We start from the raw sequence: 17934 nt of genomic DNA on the forward strand, positions 1-17934 counted from the left end.
GGACTGCTTGAATTATGCGTGGTATTCCAGTTTCAGTCTCAGCTGTGCCACACAGGAGAGGTAACACGTCCTGTCCCTGTAATACTGCTCTCTTTTATATCCCTCAGTGATATTCCACAGTAAGAACATCACGCTGCGTATTTTTTTACCCACTGTCACCTCTGCATCACTTTTCAGTACTGCTCCTCTGTCCTTCAGGTGAAGTTGCCTTTGCAAAGGTCTGTTTCAACAAGCCAGTTGGGCTGATATGTGGAGCTGCCCCTTCCTCCTCCTTGTGCTGTAGTTTTACCAACTGCAAAGGCAATGTGACTTGATTCCTGCCCTGCTAACTGTGCTGATAGTTAGCTGCCACAGCTCTGTGTGCACGAATGGACTGAGGTGGTCCTCCTGAGCGTGCTGAGGCAATCAGTGGGTAACAGCTGCCCCCACACAGATTTTCCAGTTGCAGGATATTTTTTTATATCTGAACAATCCAAGATTTATTGCTTTCTGTGGGGTTGTTTTAGGACCAAAATTTTTAATTGTTGTTGAACGCCATCCTCACATCCCGCTCTGACACAAAATCAATCTGCAATGTTTACATTTTCGCCTCATCAGCATTACCTTTGCAATTATTGCAGTATATTCAGTGTTGTAACTGTGTAGTATCTTAGTCCTCCAGATTGGCGTAACATGACCAGTAGGTTGGAACAGGAACTTGCTTCTATTGTGTGTGAGATTTTAAATATGAAACTGTTTGTGTGGTGCATGAAAAATGCTGTGAAAGCATAAAGTTTCAACAAGCAGGGAATTTGTGTGTATTAATGTCAAAAGCAATGAATTAAAATGGTTCACTGAAGGCTACGGATGATCAGTAATGCATACACTAACTCAGAATACACTTTTAGAAATCTCTAAATTTGACCATTTTTGGCAATTATTAATGAATCTGTCTTAAGGACAGTAAATTTGCCACGAAGATGGTGAGGGCCTGGAGCATCTCTGCTGTGGAGAAAGGCTGAGTGAACTGGGTCTGTTCAGCCTTGAGAAGAGAAGACTGAGAGGGGACCTGATCCAGGTCTATAAATATCTAAGGTGTGGGGGGCAGCATGGCGAGGCCAGACTGTTTTCAGTGGTGAGTGGAGACAGGACAAGGGGAAACGGCCGGAAACTGCAGCATAGGAAGTTCCGCACAATCATGCACAAGAACTTCTTTACAGTGAGGTGACGGAGCACTGGAACAGGCTGCCCGGGAGGTGGTGGAGTCTCCTGCTCTGGAGATGTTCAAGACCTGCCTGCATGCCGACCTGTGCGACCTGCTGCAGGGAACCTGCTTTGGCAGGGGGTTGGACTCGATGATCTCTGGAGGTCCCTTCCAACCCCTACAATTCTGTCATTCTGTGATTCTGTGAAATTTGATGTGTCTGTTTTTTTCAGCTGTATTCTCTGTCCAGGTTTGCCCTGCAAGGTGGGATGCATGAAACTCTTTCAAGCAAGTAACAATCATTTTATTTCTAGCTCCTGTACAGAAAAAGTATGAGAGGACTTTGGAAATATCGTTATTCATCACTGCTTTCTCTACAAGGAAGACTCGTTTTGAGATTGGAGGGACTTGAGGGATCTGGTTTGTGTTTCCCAGCTTTGTGCCGAACGCTCGCACATCTACTGGTTGTATTTTAACTTACCTAGCAGCTCAGGGGAAGCAGAAATAGGCACATTTTGGTATGCAGAGGTTTTGTTAGGTATTAAGCCCACTCCTTTGAAGCTGTAGTAGAATAACATCAAGTTTCTACTTTTAAAATACGAATTATCTTTCTCTTTGACCTTTTTACTTTCTTTTTCCCTTTCCCTATCAGTTATGAGCATTTTGGAGCAGGGGCACTTATAGGCTGCATTAATGTGGTTTTAGGTATGACTTCATCCTGGTATCTGCCTTTGGAACAGTTTGAAGCTGTTTAGCTCAAATAAAAGAATACTTGGAAGGGAGTAGGTGAGTAGTTTTCAGGGACATAGAGGAGGCTGTGGCAGAGATGTGGAGAACTGCTATTCTTACCCTCCGTGTTGGTAGTTAAGAACATGAACTGTAGCAAAGGAAATTTGGGTTATGCGATCGGAAGAATATTAATTACAGTGGTGAAAAGAGAGAGGTATGGGAAGACACTGGATGGTAAACAGTGGGCTCTTCATCATCAGGGGTCTTTAGGAGCAGCCTAGTTTTAATCGTGTTGCAGGACCAGAAGGACAGACTGGACAACTTTGCTGAGCTGTTTGTAACCCTGTGGCTCTGTGACACTCAGCTTTATTTTGCAGTTGCTTCAGACTGATCTATTGATTTGCCTAAAACCACATAATGTGTGGTTCGTAGAGCCTGGACTTGCCATTCTTTGCTGACTGTATGCCAGTGAACCCCTGCTTGGACTTTTCTGCAGCACTGCCAGAAACTAATGCTGCTCCTTTCACTCCGGGTTATTTTTTCCCAAAGCATACCTTGAAATATGAGTTCTCCAACTGTGAAGACCATCATTTGTTTTCACACAAAGCTTGAGGCAGGACAAGAGAAGGTGTATGTTTTTTGGTGATGCTACCCACATGTGATTTTTGGCTGCGCATACAGGCTGTGGAGTGGAAAGCCTTCCTATCCAGCTGGCTTCAATCTGCAGCACAGGACTCTCTGCCAGATTTCTCAGGCTGATTTAAATCAGCTCTGACTTTGGCTTACTCTCTCTTGTGCAAATGGAAAGGTAAGGCCATGTGCACTGGAGACTTTATTTCTTACCAAAATTCTGGAGTTAGGTGTTGAGGAAAGGTGATGAAAGAGCGCTGCTCTGAGCACTGCTGCACTAATAGTGGGAAATAAAACGTGCAAGCAGTGCAGCAGGACTTGCATCTAGCCAGATATTTTTTTCTCCAAAACAGGGTCGATCATGCATACCAACTGCCTGAGGGCAGTGATCCAGGCTGTAGCCGGCCGTGGTCCAGGGAGTGGTAGTTGGCATTCCTAAAACCCTGCTGAGAACGATGTGAGCATCTGGAGTCCAGGTAATCATGTGGACCAATGCCCTGGGCCTCTGTACTTTACAGAAAGAACAGCTTGTGGACCTACAACAGCAGTGCCATGGAGCTCAGTGCTCGTAGGACTTTGTAGATCAGCTCTGTAGGATGCTCTGGAGTCAAACCCTGGAGGGGAGGCCTGTACTGTTGCAGCAAGTAGTGACATTCACCGGAGTACTGTAGGTGTTCAAACCTCCTTCTGACTCATGACAGAAGCTGCACATGCTCTGATCCACTCAGTGAGCTTGGAGCACTGAGACAGGCCGGGTGCCAGCTCTAAGCCCATCTCTCATGTTTTGTTCTCCGGTGAGAGCTGGTGGACTTTTGGTGAGCCCGGTGCCCCCTGAGGCTTGAGGGCTGGGCTGAGCATGCCCATCTACTTAACGTGCTGTTCTGCTGGGAAGTGTTCTGTTGGCTTGTTTTTGAAGAGAAACAGATGGCAGTTGTCGGCAGTGGATGAGATTGTTTGAGGACTTTAAAAGGAAATGCTTTTTCCTTGACAGAAGATTACTTTCATTCAATCACTTTTGATAATAATACTTGTATGGTACTGGCATATTTGAATCTAATATGAAAATCATATTTACTTCCTTTTTATGTCAGTGGATTATATCCTTGGCTATGTTGTTCAAGTCTGCTGCAGGCTGACCCGGAGGAATGGTCTCTTAAGTGCATATTGCCTTCAGCACTTGGCAGATGTGGCTTCTCTGGTCCTTCCTTTACAAGTGAGGTGGTGAAACTGACAGCTGTGTAGCCTGAGGTAGATTTCCTGCCGAAATGATGCAGGCCAGGCCATGTAAGCTTCCTGTATGTCTCCTGCCTGTCATGAGCTTGTTTTGGAGAACCACCTCTGTGCATGCGAGTCGTGCCGTCCCAGGATAGAGGTATCATTGATGATGTCTTTGACAGGTAAACTGTGACAGCCAACAAGTCTTCCCATTGGTGTCATTTGTAATTATGACTTTTCTAAGGCTAGCACATTCATTTTACATGATTTGTCTTTCAGACATCATTTTTTGCCTTTCCTGCATACTGATTGACTGACGTCCATGTAGTACTTGATTACCAGACTGCGTCTTGATGTCTTGATGCCTGCTATATGGCTGGCTGGCTGCTTGTGTCTGTCCAGGGAAAAGAGCAATTTCTCTGTCCAGCCGTTCCTCCCAGGAGGCCAAGACGTGGTCTGACTTATGCTGGACGGGCACTCAGAACCTCAGCTAACCATATTTTGATTCCACAGCAGTTACTTCCACATTATGCAGAATGATACAACTGCTTTTAATTTTCTCTGTGTTTGTAAGAAGAAAGTGATTCTTAACCAAACAATATGGGAGCTTTGTTTGATGAAGCCCCATATTTATTGGCAACATTTTTCAGCTCTCTGCTGCAATTAGAGTGAAGGATGAAGCACAGAATAAAGGGTACAGAAGGCTGTGTACAGGACGAATTGCACAGCCAACTTTTATTCTCTTTCCTTACAGTTTGTCTTTCATGGTGGCTTGTGTCCATCTGTGTGAACGTGCCAGCACTAGAAGAAACCAGTGGAAGACCTGCTATTGAGCTCTACATTGAGGTGCCCTGGGGCAAGTGCTCCAGTAATAATTATTTCTGTGAGGAATTTGTACTCTCCAGAATTGGAGCTGGATCTGGATCTGGGAGGACAGCCCTGGTAGGGAAATACCTGGTTTTAAATTGAGTGGAAGGTTTCTGTCTCAAGAGAGCTGGGATGCTTACAAATTTCTGGCTGTTGATGACTTCAGTGGAAATGGGGAGATACAGTTCATCCCTTCTGCAGGCGATGGGTTCTTTCTTTCCCTTGGACTGTTTCTTCTGATGGTTTTCCTGGTAGTGCAGTCAGGGTCTTTCTTGTTAGAAAAATCTTGATAAATACTGACAAAGGAACAAGAAAATAAATCAATGCGTGTAAGAGATGTACTGCTTTAAACAGACAGGTACTGGTGTCAGGGAGTTCCCCCAGAAACTGGATTTCTGTTTTGTAGTTTGTCACGTTGAGAAGGTAAAAAGAGTTTTAATATCGGGCTGTAGCATCATACTTTTTCAAAATATAATTGTGATTAATTGCATACAGGTGTGGTTCTAAAGATTTGCTTAGATGTTCATGGATGGGGAATGAGAGTAGGAAGCTGTCTTATGTCTACGCAGTTAGCTATAGAACAGCCACAAGTGCAGAAAAGCACTGGAGGGGAGCAGTTGTTGGATAGCTCATTAGTAAATGATTGATACAAGTGTGGCTTAAGACAACTTCCGCTGCAATTTGACACAGTGGTTGTAATGGTATTTAAGGGAGAAGTTTTAGAAATCCAAGAACACGGGGGAAATTAGTTGCACATCCATCATCTATTTTAGCTTTCTGTCGCTTTGTCATTTAATTAAAATATGGAAAGATCAAGCCAAAGACTTTCCTGTGACTTAATATCCTTTCTCAGTCACATACCCTGCTGGATTCTCTAACACAGTCTTTTTGTTCTCTGTGTTTAAAGGAAACAGAGGAAATACAGCACTGTGTTTCCTTCTTGTTTCTGGGCAGTAATGGCTCTATACTGTGCTAATAAGTTGGTTTGATAAGTGTTTAGCGAGGGCTGGCTGAGCTCATTCTCCGTTATGGTGGAGGCTGAGTGCTGCTGTCCGTGTTGCCCTGCGGCGATACGTTCTGTTCCACGAGGGCAGATGGAGCATCGCGGATGGTCTGTCAGACAGGTACCTCTGTTAAATGAGGTTTAGTGTTGCCAGCATGGCTGGAAGAACACGTATGGAGGGACAGCTCAGGGAAGGCTAAGCAAATATTTTCAAATATTTTCAACTGTCCTCTTTACCCATGGAAGATTTTGTTAGTATTTCTGAAGGGTGTCCATTCAAATGGTGCAAAGTTGAATATGTGTCACGGCCTTGGATCTGTGTGCTGTCTTTCAGGGCTATCCCTGGTTTTGCAGTTGCAGTCACAGAATGGCCTGGGTTGGAAGGGACCTCAAGGATCACGAAGCTCCAACCCCCCTGTGCCATGCAGGGCCACCAACCTCCCCATTTCATAGCAGCCCAGGCTGCCCAGGGCCCCATCCAACCTGGCCTTGAACACCTCCAGGGATGGACGGGGCATCACAGCCTCTCTGGGCAGCTGTTCCAGCACCTCACCACTCTCACAGCACACAACTTCCCCTGACATCCAACCTCCATCTGCCCTCCCTCAACTTCAAACCATTTCCCCTTGTCCTGCTGTTATCTGACCTTTCAAAGAGCTGACTCTGGTTCTTTTACTAGGGACAGAGAGCAGATCTTTCTCAGCCTGACACATCTCCAGGTCATCAGCATAATGTCTTCCTAATTGCTATGGAGCTGTGATTACATGTCACGGGTGCTTTGAGTCCCAAGGAACAGCCCTGACCTCACAAGCCAGCCCAGCTGCCTAGCTTTCTGCATTTGAGCTCTGGACATAGTGGGGTATGTCAGTGCTGGTGAACAAAAAGAAAACAGTGCCAAAGCCCAGGAATTCCTGCCTCTGGAATTCGACCCACTGCCTCGTGAAGCTGCAGGTGCAGTGTTTGGTATTGCCCATTCCTGACACAGCCTGGAGGTGGACTTGTCCGTATGCTACCTCCAGTGGGCGTTTTGGATGGATCCGTTATTTAGAGTCCTAAGAGAGTTGAATGGCACAAACATTGTCAGATTGTTCCTAGCCAATGACATCTTTAATTTCCTAGTATTCCTGTAACCACAGTTTATTTTTCCCAGGATGTATAAAAGTAGAGGCTAATGCTCTTTTGTGTCTTTCTGGTGGTTCTAAAGATTAGCCAATCTTGATTTTATCTATTAGAAAATTGCTGTAGGTTTAAATGGAATGCCAGAAGGACCACATGCATTTCCCTTCCTGCATTTCCTCATCACTTTGGGTGCCGCTGCGTGAAGGTCAGGCCTGCCAGCAAGGCTAGGCTCACCTTCCTATGCAGGAATTCATCTCCAGGTCCTGGCTTCCTTCTTTCTGCGTTCGCCAGGTGTTTTAGTCTGCAGATAGCTGTGGCTGTTGTAGTGTCCTGTATTTCAGAGGAAGGTAAACAATGCAAACCCTCAGGTGACATCAGGCCCTTGTTGAGGGAAAAGAATCCTTTCTGCTTTGTGAAGAAATCTGGCGGTAGTCCCCATCTCAGTGCTCAGCAAGGAGCAGTCTGTGGCAGCATACCGCCACGTAGATCTGCTGTCACCAGACTGCTACAGACCGAACCAGCCTGTGACTGTAAGGACTGCTGCAGCACACAGCACTGCAGTGTGCCGTGATTCCCTCGGTAGGAGAATTTTGTGAATAATATGTCAGTTACCACTCGTACGTTTCATTTCATGCCTGAGTTTGAAAATCATGTTGTAGATATTTCATCCCTTTTGTCGGCCAAGTATATCGAAAGTAGACTGACGATAGATTTTGATTTCCAGCTCTGTAAAGCCTGGCATCAAATCAGTACCTGCGTGTCTTCAAAGCATACGTTGTTCCTGGGAAATTGTGCAGGCAGTTCTTTGCACTGATGGTTATACAAGCACAGAGGCAGCGTTTCTTCTACATACTGTGTTTTTAATTAAAGTGTCTCTTTCACGGTGTGCCATCTTTGAAGTGAATTATTTGCTCAAGGATAAAGAAAAAAATAGCCTTCATGCAAGATTTTTTAATACAGATTGTTTCAGATAGGGTCTCTATTTTTCAGAGAAACGTCTGAAGCAACTCAAAGATACAGAACTGACTAAGCAGAATCCTAGGCTAATTCTCACTCTCCACCACAGCAGTAATTGTAGTTTGGTGGCACAGGAGTAAGCAAGGTGGCAATGAACAGATTTCTGTATTGGGCTTGAAGTTCTTGCTGAACTGGGAGGAAATTGGAGAGGAGGTTTCTGTGAGAGTGAGCTAGAGATGAGCGTTCTGCCTTCTTCCAGTCAAATAGTTAATGCTTTGATCTCTGTTCAATTACTTGTTTGCGCTCTTGCAGTGCCTAGAAGTCATGGGCATGAATCACAGCCCTCTCCTGCCAGGCTGAGGTCAGTTTTTAACTTGAACATCAGATATATCTCCTATCAGCAGTCTGCATCTGGCAGTCAACAAGTTAACAGGTATTTTTCTCCTCTAACTGCTACGATCACAAGCAGTTATCAACGTTAAGGTAATTAAGGTGGATTACTTCAGATTTGAAGTAACGTGATGGTTATTGGAACTGCAATTAATAGCAGTTATTAATATCAGTTTATAGCTTGTTGCTATAAACTGAGCAGGTTGTGAGATAGATTGTATCCTAAGCAGCTGAATTAATAAGGGTTAATTTTTTCCTTGGAGGACCTGCCACCTTTATTTGTGAGCCAAGAAGGTCCTGCAGCATGTGTCATTGCAGAGAGGAGCAGTCCCCGTCTTGGTATAAACTGTGGTCGCCCCAGCAAGAGACAGAAATACTTGGATGGGACTGGATGAGCTTCCTTAATGCCTATAGGATCTCGTCAACCATCCCTGTCTGTGCGACCTCTCAGAAATGTGCTTGTTAAAGGTTTACTTGTTCAGAAGATGTTCACTGGCTCTTTGTTGGACTAATGCTTTCATCTGATGCTAAAATATCAGTTAGTGGGACATTCAGTAGAGAGAACAAACACACTGTGTGATACAGAGCATTAATTTCCACTTGAAAGAGGCAGCAACTTAAATTGAGTGTATGCCAGATAAAGGATCTGCTTTGAGTTCAAGTTAGTGGCAACAAAGGCATGTGTTAAAGTCTGAAAAATTGTTTTAAGAGTCCCCTAAAGGAAACCTAAAAATAGAGGTGATACATCATGGAATGAGTCCACTGGAGGCCTCATAGTTCCTTTGCTGTCTGTATTTCCTAGGGAATGCAAAGATGCATCTCCATTTACTCTTTTTATTCAGTCATTTTGAAGTAGGGAAGATGGAATGAACAGACCTTGGTGCCCAAACAGACCTTACTGAACTGTGCGTGGCAAAGACCATGAAAAGGGAAGTGCTGCTGGCCTTCCCAGAATGACCACCCCGAGGTTTGGCTAGGTGGCAACACGATGAAGATCTTCCAGTGACTCAAGTATTACAGATAGCTGGGATGTGTCAGACCTGCTAGTCTCTTAGAGAGGTCTCAAGGGAGTCCCAATTAGAAAGGGGATGTTTTCTCCATTCATTGGTGGGCAGGATTTGACTGAGCATTGTTTAGCTCTGTTAACACCGTAATCAATGAGAGAAGCCTTTTCCCCAGTTACGTCCTACACCTGTATGTATGTGAATGCATATAACTTGTGTACTTGCAGCTCTTGCAAAGCCTCAGTCACACCAGTGCACACCATTTCATTTAACTGAAATGGTTAAACTGGGAGACCAGTCAGCCCTCCTGTGTAATTGGTGGAAAGATTAATTACTCACCCATCTATGTCCTATGAAGTGTCTTCAACTGGGTGGTGTGGATCCAGGTATTGTTTGAGAAAGGGATTTCCATATAAATTAATTGCTTGCGTATGGAGGTGAAAAAGAGCAGGCTGGAGCTCTCAAATATCTTCCTCACTGAGCGTCTCATGAAGCCTAATAGAAACATTTAGCTTTTGAAACCTCGTGTTTGCTTTAAAAAGCCATAATTAAGTACTGGGAAGCTGCCACAAGCAGCACTGCACATTCCCACAGTTTTTTGGTGCTCACGGATTACTCTCAGTGGAAGTAACTGCAGGGCAGGTTGTATAAGAGCATGGGTAAGTGCTCAGTAACATTGCTATGCTAAAACAAAACCCTGGCATTGTTTTCCATGGTGTGTGTCTGCTTTTATGGGTTGGCAAGAAAGTGAGTGTAATTTAGTGTTCAGAAAGCTGGCAGTTACTTGCAGTAGAGGTTGTAGTAACACTTGAACACACCGTCCTCACTGCTCCCTCAGGATATGCATGGATGCAAGAGGATGCATGCTATGAGGTTTTGTACCAGAAAAAAAAATAATACAAAAAACATGGAAAGAGCTTTTCACAGTCTAAAAACCAGATGACTTAACCAGATGACTGTGCATGAGGGAGTTCTACTACCTAAATCTACTTGTTTAAAAAAAAATGAGGTTTAATACTCTCGTAATTTTAAAACATCTATGGAGATTATCCTCAAAATTTCCACTGGGATTAGGAAATCTCATCCCCAAAGGAAGAGATCTCTCAAGTCAAAACTCTACAAATTAGAGGATTTATATTAAAAAACACTTCTGCCACTTTGCGCACAGATCCTTGGATTTTGAGTTTGTTTGTGTACCCTGGCTTCTCATATAAGCCAAGTCCTTACAACAGAAGCTGCATCAAGCATAGCGTCTCAAACTTGATTGCGTTGTGGTTCAGTAAATACTAATTTGCATTCATCTGTATATAACTGAAGGGCATTTAGCACTATAGACAGCTTATATCATTTACTTTTAATTCTTGTTCCAGTTCTCTTGATAAGCTTTCCTTCTGCAAGGTTTCCAGCTTGGGCATCTTGTGAGATCCTGAGAATTGCCACATGTGACAAATTAACCTCCAGAGCTACTCTCTGGACATCTCTCAGTCCTTGTTACCAAGGCATCATTATCTTTTCATAAAAATCTAGCCCCTTGTTTGCTTCCCTGCTGTTTGATTACTGGCAGGAAAAGCTGTTGAACTCATAAAGGACTAAGCATGTATTGCCAGATAAGTAGCACTTAGATAAATAGAAAATAGACTTTTTTTAGAGGGCGTAGCCTGACTGAATCACAGAATCACAGAATGGTTTGGGTTGGAAGGGACCTCAAGGATCACGAAGCTCCAACCCCCCTCTGCCATGCAGGGCCACCAACCTCCCCATTTCACAGCAGCCCAGGCTGCCCAGGGCCCCATCCAACCTGGCCTTGAACACCTCCAGGGATGGACGGGGCATCACAGCCTCTCTGGGCAGCTGTTCCAGCACCTCACTGCTCTCACAGCACACAACTTCCCCCTGACATCCAACCTCAGTCTGCCCTCCTTCAACTTAAAACCATTTCGCCTTGTCCTATTACTATCTACCGTTGTAAAAAGTTGATTCCCCTCCTGTTTATAATCCCTTTTTAAATACTTACTGCTATAGTTACAAACATTTTTAATTAGATGAGAACAAATGGGAAACATCTCCTGCCTGTGCCTGCTGTTGTACTGAGACAAACGAAGTGGGAATGTCTGGGGAAATGTTGTTGATTGTTCTTCTGTTTTGTTTTGTTTGTTTTCATTCCTAATTAGTTGTTTTCTAGATCACTTCTCTGATGCCTTACAGGTCACCAGTGGTCTGTGGACTTCACTATGGGTGATACTGCTTCAGAGATAGTCAAAGAATATCCCACAAATCCATCTTGCTCAGTAATCTCAGAGGAAGAATTATATTCCTACCTACTGGAATTTAATGGCTTGAGTTGTACCAGTCAAGCAGTTGGATCAGATGCTGAAGCATGAGGCTTCTTACCCCCTATTCAAGTATTTGTGGCTATGGATATTTTTACTTCTGTCCTTCAGGACATCCTCATTCCCTGACATCCCATTCCGTCTCTGTTGGAGGCTGCCATGGATTCTGTGAAGCTCTGGTCCTTCATCACATTCTCCTTCCTTTATCCTTGATATCCTTGTATCTTTGGTGCCTGGTAACTTGCAGCCACGTTGCAGGTGTTGGCTTCCTGAGCGCAGAGACTCTCCTCCGTCCCTGGCAAACACTTCTTCACATGAACAACGCCTTGCTTCTGATTCAGCCACACTTGAACACACAATGCTGACTGTTCCCAGGCATTCTCCTGGGAGCCACATCTTGTGCCATGTATTTTCCTGAAAAATAGATAAGCTGCACAGAAGAATTTCTGCCAAGGTCCATAGCCTAAATAAGTCAAAACAAAAGTCGTTTACAGTAGCAAAGCCTTTCTTGCAGTGTGAAATTGTTGATTAAAATTGAAGTGATAACTAGTCACTAGTGGGGTTCCACAGGGCTCCATTTTAGGGCCTGTTCAGAAATTGAGTGAATATACGTACAGCATTGCCCAAAACTTCAGTCCATAATAAAATTCTCCTCGAAGAGACCAGCAGTTCTCTGTAGCACCAAAGAGATCCATATGTGAGTGGGCTGGTTTGCAAAGCATCAGTGAAAGTGTGTGAAAGATGCAGCCCAAACAGGGAACAGAAAAGGCCAGAAGAATGCTGCCATTTGTGGAATTGAGGCTACATAACTGAATGGCCAGATTCTGATCGTGCTCAGGATTTCAGTAGGGGGAAGGTTGCTTTGTCTGTCAGTTACCTCTGTGAGTTCTGAGTCTGGCTTTGTTCCTGCATGCTGACTGTAGCTACCCACGCTTCGAACATTAGCTGCTGAAGGTGAAGGGTTTGATCCATGCCCACCTCAATTCCTTAAAATGTATTGCAGCTGCTCAGGCGTATAAAGCTGCTGTTGTGGTCTCCTGTGGGACTGGTGGAGATTAGATACAGCCGGACCATCAGAGAGGACCAACACTGACAGAACATCCCATGAGGAGCGTAGCCAAGTATAGTGAAATTTGGGCAAGGTTCGGCGTGAGTCTCATCCCCCTGAACGTGTTACCTAATGAAAGTGCAGAACTCTACTGACTTCAGCACCAAGCACAGAACTACCAGATGAACATAACTCTGCATATCTGCAGATATCTTTACAAGGCTTTCTTCCTTTTGATCCATTTTTCTCTCCAAATAGAGCTTGCAGGGAGCAGACTGGTGCATGTGATGCTTTCTACTGTGCCCTGTGGAGACAAAAAGCCACATCAAGCAGGAGATTTGTGAGTTGCTGAAGATAGATGCTTTAGATTCTGTTATTACATTTAGGATGATGAAAGAACAACAACTAACTTTCATGACTATGAGAGCGGAGGGAAAACTGCCTGTGGATAGATCAAGCACATGCATCGTTGGCTACAAATTAAGGTGTTTGTAGCTTCAAATCCTGATTTGAAAAGTTCAGGATAGAACGAAATATCTAAGCAAAAGATGTGAAGCAGTTTGTAAGATTTTAACTCAGATATACACAGGAGAATAAATCCATAGGTAACATTATGATTCATTAACTACACCTAATTAGGCTCCTAAATTTAAGTAGACAGAATCTCCCCTGGGGCATTTCAAGGCACCCACCTTTTACGGTTGTGGCTGTACAGGGAGCTTAGGAATTCAGTTTGTTTAAGGATGACTTCTTCAGGGCACACATGTGTTGAGTGCCCAAGTGAGGTGAACTAGCTCTTTTAATAAGGTTATTACATTTCTGGAGTTAGGAGAAAGCTGTCCTGCAGTCCAGTGCAAGAGGGGAGAGGAGAGACTGGGAGGCAGCAGTGACTGTTTGCCTTATGGGGGGTCTCAGTCAGAGGTGCCCATGTATACCTTCATCTCCTAAACCTCGTAAGTCGCAGGCCCATGCAGCTCCAGGAGTCCACAGGGAGAAACAGTGAGACTGAGTGGATTTTTGTTGTGTGGTCGTTGTTTCTGGACCAGAAATGTTGGACTTCTAAAGTTACTTCTGATTACAGATGTGTGAGACAAGGATGAGCATCTCTTCTGTGAAAAGAAAAGATATTTGTTTCTGTTTATACACTTATAGCACAACCTTTCTGTAGTTAGCTGCTTCAATAGATGCAGCAAAGGGAGAAATGTCTGGTCTGCCTCAATGGCATCCCAGCTTGCACCATTTCCAGCCCAAAAATCACCAGCAAAGGAGTTGAATTTCTGCTTTGGGCAGTGTGCAAGGAGGGGCAGGGGAGGAGGGCCCTGGTTCAGGCTTTGGGCGTAGGTAGCTTTGCTTACGGCAGGGCTGTTTTCCCAGAGAAATCTCAGTTGATTTCCACATGGTGCCTGGAAGTGGACTTTCTGTAGTTGGCGTGAGTCACTTCCTCTTTATCGGCGGCTTGGAACCACCACGCTCACAGAACATGCCTGCAGTAGGCTGAGTCACTCCTCCTTTCTCTTGGATGTTACATTTAGTTTCAGGATTACAGACCATGCCAGCACTCTCTGGAAAAAGAAGCTCCCCTTTTAAAATGAGAGAAGGAGAAGGAAAGGTCTCCTTAAGTCTCTGCTCCTTTTTATTTGCTTGAGAGTGAGGATTTTGAAGCGCAGGTCAAATTCCAGCTTTCAGGCTTAGGTTCAGTAGCACAAGAGTCCTTCTCTTGCTGGGTCCTGGGACACTTTACACTTATGTGTAAACTATACCGTACTTCAAACACGATGTAGATTATCCAGAGGTACAGTATGGCTTTTTGGCTAAGGCACGGAGCTGATGGCCTCAGGCTTTTATATGGCAGTGCCCAGTCCATTGCGGTCACTCATGGCGACACAAAACACTGTAGAATCACAGAATCACAGAATCACAGAATTGTAGGGGTTGTAAGGGACCTCCAGAGCTCATTGAGTCCAACCCCTGCCAAAGCAGGTTCCCTAAAGCAGGTCGCACAGGTCGGCATCCAGGCAGGTCTTGAACATCTCCAGAGAAGGAGACTCCAATCTGATGGTCTCTTACCAAATGATTACATCTATACTTGACCAAAAAGCAGCAGCTCCTCTGTCAGATGAGTGGGGAATGGTTGGCCATGGGGCAAGATTTGAAGGCAGGCTTAGCATATCTGGTGTCACAGAGGAGACCATGAAAAGAGGAAAACTCTTGACTTCTCCCTGCTGGCCACCCCTTTTTAATGGGCTGCATTGAAAAAGGGGCGGCCAGCAGGGACAGGGAGGTGATCGTCCCCTCTGCTCAGCTCTTGTGAGCCCCATCTGCAGCACTGCATCCAGGCCTGGGGCCCCAGCACAGGAAGGACGTGGAGCTCTGGGAGCGGGTGCAGAGGAGGCACTGAGATGTCAGAGGGCTGGAGCAGCTCTCATCGCTGTGGTCCTTTTCTACCCAGCCCATTCTACGATTCTGTGATTCTGTGGTTCTATGACCATGCCTAAGACGTTTGGTAAGGAACCAAAGGGGTAGGCTGTGCCTCTGTTTAGCTCTGGTGTTCAAATTAGTTTCTTCACTCCCATATTTCTAACTACATCATGGTATTGCTGTTGTCACCAGATTTGGAGTGTTCTTACATATGTGAGTTTTCTTTTTTGTTCTATTTGGTGGTCTGATGCAGTCACAATCCAGTATTTTAACTTATGTTTTACAGCACTTAAAACTCTTCCAGTTCTGCAGTCTTATGGAGCTGTGTACCTTACATATGTGCTGAGAAATTGCTTTCTTTTAGTAGTTCACAAACATGAGTGATTCCATGTCTGCATGCCATACATTTTCAAGTCTCAAACAGCAGTGCTTCAGAGCTGCCACCTTTAAAAAAAATGCAGTGGTTTATATTGGGTGCTTACTCACAGTAGGGTGTTTTTATTATTTTTAATTAAAAACACGTTGAGCATTAACAGTTCCTGGCCCCAACCTGCCGAGATAAAAGGCTTGGTTATAATTTTCATCAGGGAAGGAATCATACTTTATTCAAACTGCATACTGCTTCTGTCGTTCATGGCAGGATTTGCTGATCTGCTTTCGTTGCACTGAGCTTATGGGCTGCAAATGCACAAGTGAATATATAGCAGAGGGCTAGAGACTGACAAAACCCATCTGTGTGTTTTTACGAATGAGCTTTCGTGGATCTCTCCTGGAATTGACTGATAGGTGTGTACGGTGATGATGGAGGTTGGACAGTAATTGAGTCCTGGGAGTGGAAGCCTTTAAACGTGCTCAGGACTGCGGAAGCATCAGGAAATACCAAATGGTGGAACTTGCAGAAAGGGGATGGTTTGTGTGGCTGGACTACAGGGAGACCAAATTTTCCTTTCTTTGGCAGAGGTTCCCTCTGTGGGATTGGGTGAATTACTTTGATATTTAAACACTTTCAAAACTCGGTCCCTGAGCCAGGTTCCCATCTGTAAAATTTGGGGGTTATAGCAGTCAAACGTTTTGTTTAGTGGAATAATGTATGCACTTAAGCTGAAACACTCGACAGCATTTTGGAATAGACATCCCGAGAAAGAGCCATAATCCTCTGCAAAATAATCTCATGTGGCAAGTAGCCGAACCTGCAGAACTGGAGTATTTAAAACTGGACAGATCAGCATTGCAGACAAGATGCAGCAAATGATCTTGATTAACAAAGAGGCGAGGTGTTGGCTGGCATTTTCCATGGCTTAGCACAGTCATTGGGAATTCTGCTGCCTGTGGGTGCAGTAACTTCTAGTCACCTGTCTGTCTTCTGGCCACGCAAGGGAGTGCTTGTATGGAAAATCCCAGCAGAAAGAGTCTCCACCACCTACAAATAAGGATGCTGTTAGCAGCATGTATCTCTTCACACTGTCCTGCCAGCTGCCTGTACTCAAGGCTGATAGGCCCACTCTGCCACAGAGAGCACACTGTGGCTTTAATTTTCACTTGCCTCATTTTTTGCAAGGGGAAGGTGGCACGCAGTGATGGTGTGGACGTGTTGTGAGGTTGGTACCATTAATTCACTGCACATGAATAATAATAGAGGTCTTGGATTGGGAAATGTAATGAATTATTGGTAGCACGGTGCTGATTCAGAGAGATGAGCGGTCTTCCAGTGAGAGAAGTGCGAGCAAGGAGCTGGCTCTGCTTTTAGAGCAGAGAGATTACATAAAGATTTGAAAGCCTTATCAGCTGCTTGGCCCACGTTACCTGACAGTTTAACCATTTGATTGAATGCCCACGTCTCAGTGCTGACTGCTACCCTCTGAGAGAACGAAGGTCCCAGAGGTCCTCCAAGTACTGCCTCTCTTTCAACTCATCCCAACTCAGTCCCCATCCACTTCTTAAGGTGCAGGGCTCCTGACTATCAGACCTGTTAGCATTTTGACTGATGACCCTATTTCTTTGCCTTTTGTTTGCATACATCACTGGTTCTGCAGGCCAAATTGTGTTAAGCTCTCTGCTGGATTGCATGCAGCAGGCCAAGTGCCAGCCCTTCCCTGCAGGATTTCTGTGCTTAATGCTGAGAGGAGACTAAAATCCTAGGTATTTTTTTTCTGGTGGGTTTAATCATAAATAACATTTTTTGACACCTTGCTGCAGTTCATGCCGTGCTTTGTGTCAGATGTTTTGCTCTCTGGGGGATTTAAGGAAGGTATTTTGAAGGAACCAGATGTTTAATCTTTCTTGTGGAGTTGGCTGCTGCACAGAAGCTAGTTGGAAATTGTGAGGTGTTTTGCACTTGAAAAAGCCTTTCCATTTTACTTTCTAAATCAATCTATCTGAGCTATATATGGGTTTAGTGTTGTATAAATGTTCTAGAATAAGAGAAGACTTGCTATGTGCCATTCACACTATTTACTCTTTGCAAATGTAGGTCTGTCCTGGTGAAACGTCCTCAAGATGTTTATGGAGTCCACAAAGAAGAGCGGACAGCTCTTTGCAAACGAAAAAATTGTAGGTTCTTCCTTCTTTTCACTAAGCTGCATCCAGAATTTAGTTGCTGAATTGAAGACAGAAACTAGTTAGGAGTTTTAAAAGTACCAAAGCTAATCATGAATGTTAAATACCTGCCTGCTTTTGGAAGTCTCTTTACACAGCCACTTCTATCTTCAGGCACCAAAAGCCTATTTGGCATCAGTCTTTCTTCACCTGACCTTCTTATCCATCCCAGATGAATAAATGCACCCTAAGGTGCCTTAATGATCTTTCTGAATATTTCCTTCTGATTATTTCTCCTTCTGCATTCTTCCCTGGGATGCTGTTGACCAGCTGCTGTGATTTAGTGATGCTTTGTTTTATCACGACTTCTCTCCTGGTACCACAGATAGCATTCACATTGGCATTAGCACAGGTGCCAGGGTGGGAGGGAAAGCTCAATTCCCTAGATGTGCTTAGGAAAGACCTTTTTTGTCTATTTCTTTGAATGCTGAAGGGTGGCATGACCT

The 17934-nt window shown here is 44.5% G+C and overlaps 1 protein-coding gene across 4 annotated transcripts in view; it reads left to right on the forward strand.

Annotated features, from left to right (window-relative positions):
• EVA1A (eva-1 homolog A, regulator of programmed cell death) overlaps positions 1 to 17934 on the forward strand; it is a 189081-nt gene that overhangs the window by 153357 nt on the left and 17790 nt on the right. Inside the window, exon 1 of one of the 4 annotated variants that reach the window (XM_042832677.1) lies at positions 17369 to 17443. The exons of the other annotated variants lie outside the window; for them this stretch is intronic. The gene's annotated coding sequence lies outside the window, so the exon portion shown is untranslated. Of the gene's footprint in view, positions 1 to 17368; positions 17444 to 17934 lie in introns of those variants that run through there. 4 annotated transcript variants of the gene reach the window in all.

The sequence above is a fragment of the Centrocercus urophasianus genome, unplaced genomic scaffold (genome assembly GCF_019232065.1).
Source record: "Centrocercus urophasianus isolate 14NV4802_14NV808 unplaced genomic scaffold, USGS_Curo_1.0 seq_39, whole genome shotgun sequence".
NCBI lineage: Eukaryota > Metazoa > Chordata > Aves > Galliformes > Phasianidae > Centrocercus > Centrocercus urophasianus.